This window comes from Peromyscus maniculatus, chromosome 22 (genome assembly GCF_049852395.1).
Source record: "Peromyscus maniculatus bairdii isolate BWxNUB_F1_BW_parent chromosome 22, HU_Pman_BW_mat_3.1, whole genome shotgun sequence".
NCBI lineage: Eukaryota > Metazoa > Chordata > Mammalia > Rodentia > Cricetidae > Peromyscus > Peromyscus maniculatus.
Window position 1 is genome coordinate 6,648,495 of NC_134873.1, and position 9,610 is coordinate 6,658,104.

Consider the following 9,610-nt stretch of genomic DNA (forward strand, 5'->3'; position numbering starts at 1 on the left):
TCAAAACTCTAATGACTAAATTATATATATATATATATAATTGCCGAATATTCTGGTGTTTTAGCTCAATAAGAACTTTTAAGTCTGTACCTCAAAAACAACTAAATGGAGTTTAAAATCTCGAGCTTGTGACTCTGACAATAGAAGCAAAGCTTTCCCAGAGCTAGATTAGTAGCTTATCAGAACTGCATTGATTAATAAGACTTTGAGCTTTGAAGTCTTACCATAAATGTAGCATGGTGAAAGACAGAAATTTGAAGCATTATTCATTCTTTTTATATACCTTAAATCAATATCTTATCACAATTTAAACTTTGATATCCTCACACCTTACAAAAACTTGCATTTACACAACTTAAAACCCCTTTTCTTGGACCTTAAAACATTTCAAAGATCTTCAAAACTAAAACTTTAAATGTTACACTTTTTTCTATCCAAACATTCACAATGAGACAGAGGTCATTGTAACACAATTATACTTTAAAAAATAGTAAAAAGTTATACTGAAGTATGTTTTTTCAGTTTCTCTCCTTTGGAGTCTGATAACAGGGTAAATGATGACTAGACTCATTTGTAACTCCAGGAAAGTGAGGCCTGTGGGCACATTTTTACATATGAGGAGAACGGAGAAGGCAGCTGAAGTCTTGTGAAAGCAGTTGGGTTCTTGCTGCTGATAAAGCTAGCTAGTCAATATCCTCAGACATTTGAGAAGGATACATTATCAATGGAAATAAAATCTAAATGGTCTATGTATCAATTTAAATGTGAGTGACCCATTACCTATACAGGTTACCATAAAATGCAGTGTAGTCAGAAAATTTCCCCAGTCCTACCTAGCCTGCGGTCCCACAGACATGTATAAAATAATTACTCAGAGGCTTACATTAATTACAAACTGTATAGCCATGACCCTTGGCACAATTTTCTTACTCACTAGCTCTTATAACTCTACTCAGCCCATTTCTATTACTCTATATGTCACCACTGTTCCATGGCTTTTCCTGTGTGCCATTACATGCTGCTCACTGGACAGCAGGATGGCTCCTCTGCCTTTGCTTTTCTTCTTCCTGTCGCTTTCCTGGATTTCCTGCCTGCCTCTAAGCTGCCTTGTCATAGGCCAAACAACTTTATTTATCAACCAATCAGAGCAACACATATTCACAGCATAAAGAAAGATATCCCACAGCACTGCAGTTGTCCCTACAGTTTCAGTGGGGACATTAGTTTTTGGTCTTCGGCTGTCATACAAGACAACATAGGTGTAGCAAGCCCACAAATATATATATATATTTTATATATTTATATAATATATATTTTATATATATTATATAATCTCAATTTATTAAGGGGTGCAATTGGAATGCAGACTCACTAATACAAAGCAAGGTACACACACTGATCTAGCTACCAATATCCTCAAGACCAATGGGGACCAACTGCAAGCCATTCTCCACCACCTGACCCAGTCTTGATGACTCAAGAATATGAATGACAACTCTCCCTCAGCTCCTAAGGGGTCACATATGCAGACAAAGCCACAGCCTATGTCTTGTGGCGCAAAGCAATTGGCTACATGGAATGAATTCCCACAATAAATAGGACTTTGGCTGCCAGACCCAGGTCTGAAATTTTATTCTGTGGAGGAGCAACTTGAGGGAGTGACATTATTTTTACTAGACAAAGTATGGCAATGAATCCAACAATATTCAGTTTGAGCAGAGCCCTGACAGCAGGTAAGGCATAGGGCAGTTTTCCCAGTGGTTAGTTGCTGTGGGATGGTCTTTCTGTATACTGTGAATATGTATTGCTCTTGTTGGTTAATAAATAAAGCTATTGTGTCCAAATGCCATGCAGAATAAGGTTAGGCATTCCATTCAAGCTAACTATTGTATGAGGAAGGGTGGGGTCAGGGCAGAACCTGCATATATACATCAATGGATAGAAATGGGTTAATTTAAATGTAAGAGCTAGCGAACAATATGTCTGAGCCATCAGCCAAATGTTTATCAATAATATAAGCCTCTGAGTGGTTTTTTGGGAATAGGTAGCTGAGAAAGATTCGTCCATTAATAGTTAGTACTACCACAATCCAGATAGTGTTGACCTGTGCTATCTCTATTCTTTGGATGTCTTAATGGTTCCTTCTATGTTGGAGGAATTCTATCTGCAATAGGGAGCCTAAACTTTTTCTTTTTTTAGTTTTTCAAGACAGGGTTTCTCTGTAGTTTTGGTGCCTGTCCTAGAACTCAGTCTGTAGACCAGGCTGGCCTCAAGAGCTTAAACATTTTAAATGCCATATTCTACAGATCTCTAAAGCTTTTGAGAACCAACTGTCTATTTGGTATGTCTGAATAGACAAACTTTGCTTGCTTCTAGTCACTTGTTTTAGGATTAATTTTGAAAATATATACAAGGGGCTAAAAAGGCTTATTCTTATAATTAATTACATTCGTACTTAGAATGACTATAAGTATAATTCTGAGCATATTAAAGAATTTTATCATTTAAAAGGTGACTAACCATTAGCTTATATTTCTTAATTATCTCTAAAAGTTACAATAAGTTAGGAGCTTTCATAAGACTAGGACTTGACATTTCAATTGTATTTAAGGTGACAGATCATTAACTGGTATTTCTTAATCATCTTTTACAGGTTACAAGAAGTGAGTAATTTTTCTTTTCTTCTCTCTCTTTTTTTTTTTTTTTTTTTGGTTTTTCAAGACAGGGTTTCTCTATGTAGCTTTGCACCTTTCCTGGAACTCACTTGGTAGCCCAGGCTGGCCTCAATCTTACAGAGATCCGCCTGCCTCTGCCTCCTAAGTGCTGGGATTAAAGTGGTGCACCCGGCTGAAGTGAGTAATTTTTCTAAGAGTAAGATTATATGTTTCATCCCTGTTAGGTTTTTGCCTTAAAAATATTTTTGTAATGTGGCTCTTTTAGTATCAAGATAACACTTTTATGCCTCAGTATAGTCCATATAGAGACTGGCAATTTTACTGATCCTTTTATAATGCACCATGAATGAAAATGGGTGCTGTAAAGAAACCAAAATAGACATTCTGAGTTTGAAAAGGTATTTTCATGTCTAGTTCTTTCCATATTTTGGACATCAGCCCTCTTTCAGATGTGGAGTTGGTGAAGATCTTTTCCCATTCTCCAAGCTGTTGTTTTGTCTCACTGACAGTGTCTTTTACCTAACAGAAGCTTTTGAGTTTCAGGGAGTACCATCTATTAACTGTCGATCTCATTGTCTGTGTGACTGGTGTTGTAATCAGGTAGTAGTTCCTGTGCCAATGCATTCAAGGCTACTTCCCACATTTTCTTCTATCAAGTTGGATGTAACTGGATTTATGTTGAGGTGTTTGATCTACATGGGCATGAATTTTCCCAGGAATACATAAGAATCATCTCAGCTAAGACCCTTAGGAATTTTAGAGAGGGTTCCTGAACTAACCATCTACTGTCATCAAATTGGTGACTACCCTAATTGTCATCAGAGACCCTTCATGCAGTAACTGATGGAAGAGATGCAGAGATCCACAGGCAAGCACTAGGACAAGTTCCAGGAATCCTCCTGAAGAAAGAAAGGACTGATAATATGAGGCAGGGGGTCATGGTCTGGTTGGAGAAACCTACAGAGTCTGCTGACCTGAGCTGGTAGGAGCTTATAAACTCTGGACCAACAATTAGTGAGCCTTTATGGGACCAACCTAGGCCCTCTGCATGTGTATGATAGCTGTGTAGTTTGGTCTATTTGTAAGACTCCTAGCAATGAGATCAGGACCTGTCTCTGGTGCTTAGCTGGCTTTGGGAACCTGTTCCTCATGTTGAATTACTTCAACCAGACTTAATCCATGGAAGGAGCTCAGACTTGCCTCAAATTGATGTACTATATTTTGTTTAAGACCATGGGTGTCTTGTCTCTTTCTGAATGAAAACAGAGAAGAAGTGGATGGGAAAAGGGGAAGATTGGAGGTGGGGGGAGGTAATGGGAGGAGGGCATGGAGGAAAAACTATAGTTAATATGTAAAATAAATTTTAAAAGTTATATATATATATATATATATATATATATATGGTAAAGCAATATAATGGTTCCATATAAGGATACATTTGTGGAATTATTAAGTTTGATCATTAATATATATAGCTATTTATAAAAAAATGAGAGAGGACTAATGTGAAAGAAAAAGAAAGTTGCAGAAGGATTCTGAATGTAGAAAGGATATAGCAGGAGGAAACATTTGGAATGAGGTACTTGAGTCTGGAGTCTGCTTAGTAGAAAGTTGGAATGGATGAAACATTCATTGTTTGGGGACAGGATTGGAAAAGAGACAAAAAGTGGAAAAGATTTTCAATGTGCTGCTTCCCGTCAGTTTTCTTGCTATAAAAATATCAAATAAATAAATAAATAAATAAATAAATAAATAAATAAATAAATAATAAAACCTTATTGAAGCATGACAGTAATACTGAACCAGTGGCACCTCCATCTCATGAAAACACTAGCAGGAGAAACCTGCATAGGAGGAAAGCCAGGAGCAGCTCTGACTGTTACTGGAAAAGGGCAGCACCTGTGACATTTCTTAGTGCTAATGTGTCCTCTGTTCATTATTACATCTTCTTTTAAACTTGAGAAGCAACAGGAAATCTCCAAATTGTTTTAGATTAGAATGGATTTTTATGCAAAGATAAATTCCTAAGGTTACAAAGTTATACTCAAACTAAGAAGAGTTAACTTATAGATCTATGTCTAAAATTATAAAATCTTAATCTTATGAAAGCTACAATTTGTTGTAAACTGTTAAAGATAATTAAGACATGTAAATTAATGACCATTCACTATATGAGGATCAAATCCTTTAAAGTGCTCAAAGCTAAGTTTGTAGTCATACCAAGTACAAATATGATTTATTTTAAAAACATGATTTGCCCTTCTATATATGTTCTCAACTTAAGCCTAAAACAATTAACTTAAAAAAATTGGCTTAAAATCAGGTATACTTAATAGCTCTTTGCTTGATCAAATTATGCATCTATCCAATAACTCACTAAGAAAATAAGAAATTACATCTAATAAATAGATCCTTAAGAAAAAGAAATTTTTTTTGTTTGTTTTTCGAGACAGGGTTTCTCTGCATAGCTTTGCGCCATTCCTGAAGCTAACTTGGTAGCCCAGGCTTGCCTTGAACTCACAGAGAATCACTTGTCTCTGCCTCCTGAGTGCTGGGATTAAAGGCATGCGCTACCATCACCTGGCAGAAAAAGAAATTTTATAGTGTTTTATTTTCAATTTTTTTTTGAAATTTACATTTTTGTCCAAAATAACAAAAAGTGAGTGATAACAAACAACATGAACAAACATGGATGCATTTTTAAAAACAGGATAAATTGAAATCAAGAAAGTGTTTAAAATATTTCTTCTTGTGTGGGGCATTTACCCACCAACCCCACAGCTCCCCAGGGTTTTCTTAAGTATGAGCATCAGGAAATATTACATAGAAGAATTTATTGCAGAGATAAACAGATAGAAAATAAAGAATAGCCTCAAGAGGGCCTGCAACCTTTTCCATGGGCCCTGACTATCTCTGCCCCAGGGTATTTATAAGGACACCAAGGGGTGGAGCAAAAGACCTCTTCCCCCAGCACAGCCAAGTGCAGACCATCTCAGACACCTGCACTCAGGTCCGTGGTCCTAATCGTCCTCTATGTGGACATGCTGGGTTACGCCATGAGGAACCTGAAAAAGGGCTCCACAGGTCCCCCTTTCTTAATATATAAAAAATCATTATTAATGGCTTACAGCAGTCTCTATAGCCATTACACCTCCCAGTTGGGAGTAGAGGGTGATAAAGATGGCATTTCTCTTTTGAATTAGGTCCAAGTTGACTACAGCAGTCTTAGCTGCCTCAAGCCCTTTCGAAACCAAAAACTCTTAAGGCAACTACAAACTTAAAGAATTCCTTAGCTTCATCATTACCATTAATAGGTTAACATAAATATTGCTATACATAGTTACAATTCTCCCAGTCTTACAACTCAAAGCAAACTTTTAACAAAACCATCTGAATTAGCATATATGGTGCTATATATTATTAACAATTTTCTCAATCTTACAATTTTAACTCTTTTTTTTTGGAATCAATGAGCTTTATTAGAATTGCTTACAGGATTATGGGTAAGCAGATGCTTACTGGAGCATAACGGACTCAAACAGTTGTTATCTCAAAACTCAAAAACCATCATGTAATGAAGCTCATTAATATCTACAAGTTAATGAGCATTCCATTTTGATGGCTAAAATCCTCTTCTAAGGGGCATGACTTCTGAGTTTCTTCATTTGAGTTATGAACACTGAATGCTGTCAACAACTTTAACTCTTAATCATTTGAATTTTCTTGCTGACAGAACATAAGAAAAACTTCTGATATATTCACATCGAACTTAAATATTTCCTTAACTCCACAAAACCAGGGTGCATTAATATCAATAGGTTAAATATAATTTCTGCAAACATAATCCAACCTTAATTCACTCATAACTCCTCCTTTTCTTTATAATTTTTTAAACAAAATCTCAACCCTAGTTAGAGGAACCCAAACTTACACAATTCCTATAAACCCATATTGAAATGCAGTATTCTCAATCTAACCATTAACACTTTGAAAACTTTTACCAAAACATCCAAAAGCAGCTTCTTAATAAAACTCTTTACACTTTAAAAGCAGTCTCTTAGTATACCCCATTTGCACTTCTTACTAGCAAAACTTGACACGAATCCATTCAATTTTTTAAATTAGACTAAGGAATATTAACTATCCCTTTTCTTACAATTTTTAAAGCAAAATCTCAAGCCTAATTAGAAAACCCAAACTTTTCTGTTTAAACAGTTCCATTCATAACACAAAACCCGTTCCATAAGTCATTCCATTTTTACATAAATAGTTCCACAAAACAATTGCATTTTAAACACAGAACAATACATGAATCACCAGCATATATGCATATACATCTTGAATCTAGGTAGAAACAATAAATTTCTTCATTTAAACAGTTCCATTTTTAACCCAATTCCAGACAACTGTTCCTAGGTCATTTCTATAAGTAAACTAAAAATTGTCCCATTGCAATTAAATCTCTATTGTTCATTTCATTTCTTAATTCCCAAAATTCAAATGATAAATTCAGGCACTAGCCTTCCAAATATGAAGAAATCCATAACCAAAATCTTTTGCAGTTAACAATTTTAGTTCAAACAAGCATCTCTGCAACTTTTATTCTCAAACCAGAGACCTTTTTAGTTATAGTAATATTTTAAACTGCACCATTTTTGCTGTTCGCTCAGGTTTTTCTGTGTTGCGTTGATTTTCCACAAATCTCAGCTGCAGATGCCTTGTTGTGCTGGTTGTGGCGTCCACCATTCTTAGCTTCTTAGCAGCTTCTGGAGCTTTTGAAACCATTCATTCAGACTAAGAATTCCTACTTTGCAGTCTACTAGAACACTATCTTCTGTGTCTCAGATTCTTTTACCATATACATTAAGTATAGATTCACACTCAATATTTACACTTTCACAAACTCACATATAACATGTATTTAAGCATAAACTCACACTCAACATTTACACATTTTTACAAACTCACATATAATACATTAACATCTACTTATTTATACTCTTTAAGGAAAGTATAGAACTACTTTAGCAAATATATTTCTTATTACTTTTTATATACTTCTTATATTCATTCCACCTTATTTCTTATTTAAACTTACATTTACAACTAGTATCTTTACTTCTTACAAGCTTATTACTACATGTCTTAAGACTACCTTGGATACTTCTTGCAAGCTTATATTCTTAAAGGAACTCTATAGATCTATTTTACAAACTTACATAGGGCTACAATTAGCATAAATCTAATTTAGCAAATGCACAAAGATTTCTTAACACAGATCTAACAAGTCAGAATAATTTCTACAAACTCACATATCTTATTTTCATCTTTTTCTACTTCTTACTCTTAATTATTATCACTATCTCTATTAGAAGGATTCTCTTAACTAGACAGGAAGTATGTACATCATTTCTAAAGTTTAGAGTTTATAGTCAGCTTTGCTATACAACACTGGGATTTAGTGAGTTGTGATACTTGTTGCTAGGGGACTGTAACATTCTTGGGAAGAAGCCACACCCCAAAGTTGCCAGCTCTCTCAGCCATTCCGGAACCAGCAGAGATGCACTGTCAGTGGTAAACATTTTTTTAACTAGAGGCTGTTCCTTCACCCAAATTCATAATAGCTCCCCTAAGTGCTTCAATTAAGACAAACATTTCTATTACAGCAGTACTTTTGGTTTGTTCTACAGAAAAAACTTCACTTCACACTGAGGGTGAAATTACCATATTTAGCTGCTGTAAAGCTCTTCACCAAAGACTGCACAGCCATTAGGTGATATAAAGTATTTTTTAAAGGAGCTAGTAAAGTCAAAAGCAGCACAGCTCCGAACTTTTATTTCCTCACTGTTTGTATTAACCAGTGACAAAATCTCAGAAATAATTATTGAGCCACTTTCATTCTGGTTCCTTTATAGGAACATCATTGGAGCTGACTTTCCTTAGTTCCATGCTCCTTTCCAGACACTCTGGTAACCACCGAGCTTCATTCTCCTCTTGTGAAAAAACACAAACATGTCTTCGACCCCATATTAAAACAGGATCAGGACCCTTCCATAATCCTGAGCAGGGATCTTTCCATTTCACTTGAGCAAAATTCGCTTGAGTGCCACTGTGCCAAAATCTATCTGCAGCAGACTACTCATGGACATCCATATTCAAAAAATTTAGAATAAAAAGAGCATGATTAAATGCATTATGTGGTGATTGAGGGTAAATTTCTTCCTTTTTTTTTTATTTTTTGAAGTTGTCCTTTAAGACTGCTATGAACCCTTTCTACAATACCTTGTCCCTAAGGATTATAATGAATACCTGTTTTATGTATGATTTCCCATTGAGTACAAAATTGTTGAAATGCCTTACTACTATATCCAGAACCATTATCAGTTTTAATAATTTTTGGTATACCCATATATAAAAAACACTTCAAGCAGTGCATAATGACATGTTTTGTAGCTACCCAGGTTGTGCACTCTCCATTAAAAATCCTGAGTAAGTGTCAATGGTCACATGTACATATTTTAATTTGCCAAATTCTGCAATATGAGTAACATCCATTTGCCATAGATGATTGGTAAGAAGACCTCAAGGGTTTACTCCTAAGTGAGGGACAGGAAAATATTTTGGACATACCCCACATCATTTAAGTATTTGACGAACTACTTTTTTGGTAAGATTGAATTGCTTTCTTAAGCTTTTGCTATTTTTATGATGAAGAGCATGTGACTGTTGAGCCATTTCCACTTGGGATAATGCTACTATCTTTGTTAGCTTGTCCGCCATTGCATTGTCCTCAGCTAAAGGACCAGGAAGATTGGAACGAGCTCTAATATGGCCCACAAAGCATGGCAGCTTTCTTTTGTGAATAGTGTCTTGAATTTGTTGAAACATTTTGACTTTATTGTTAGTTCCAATATTTTCACCAAAATTGTTACTAT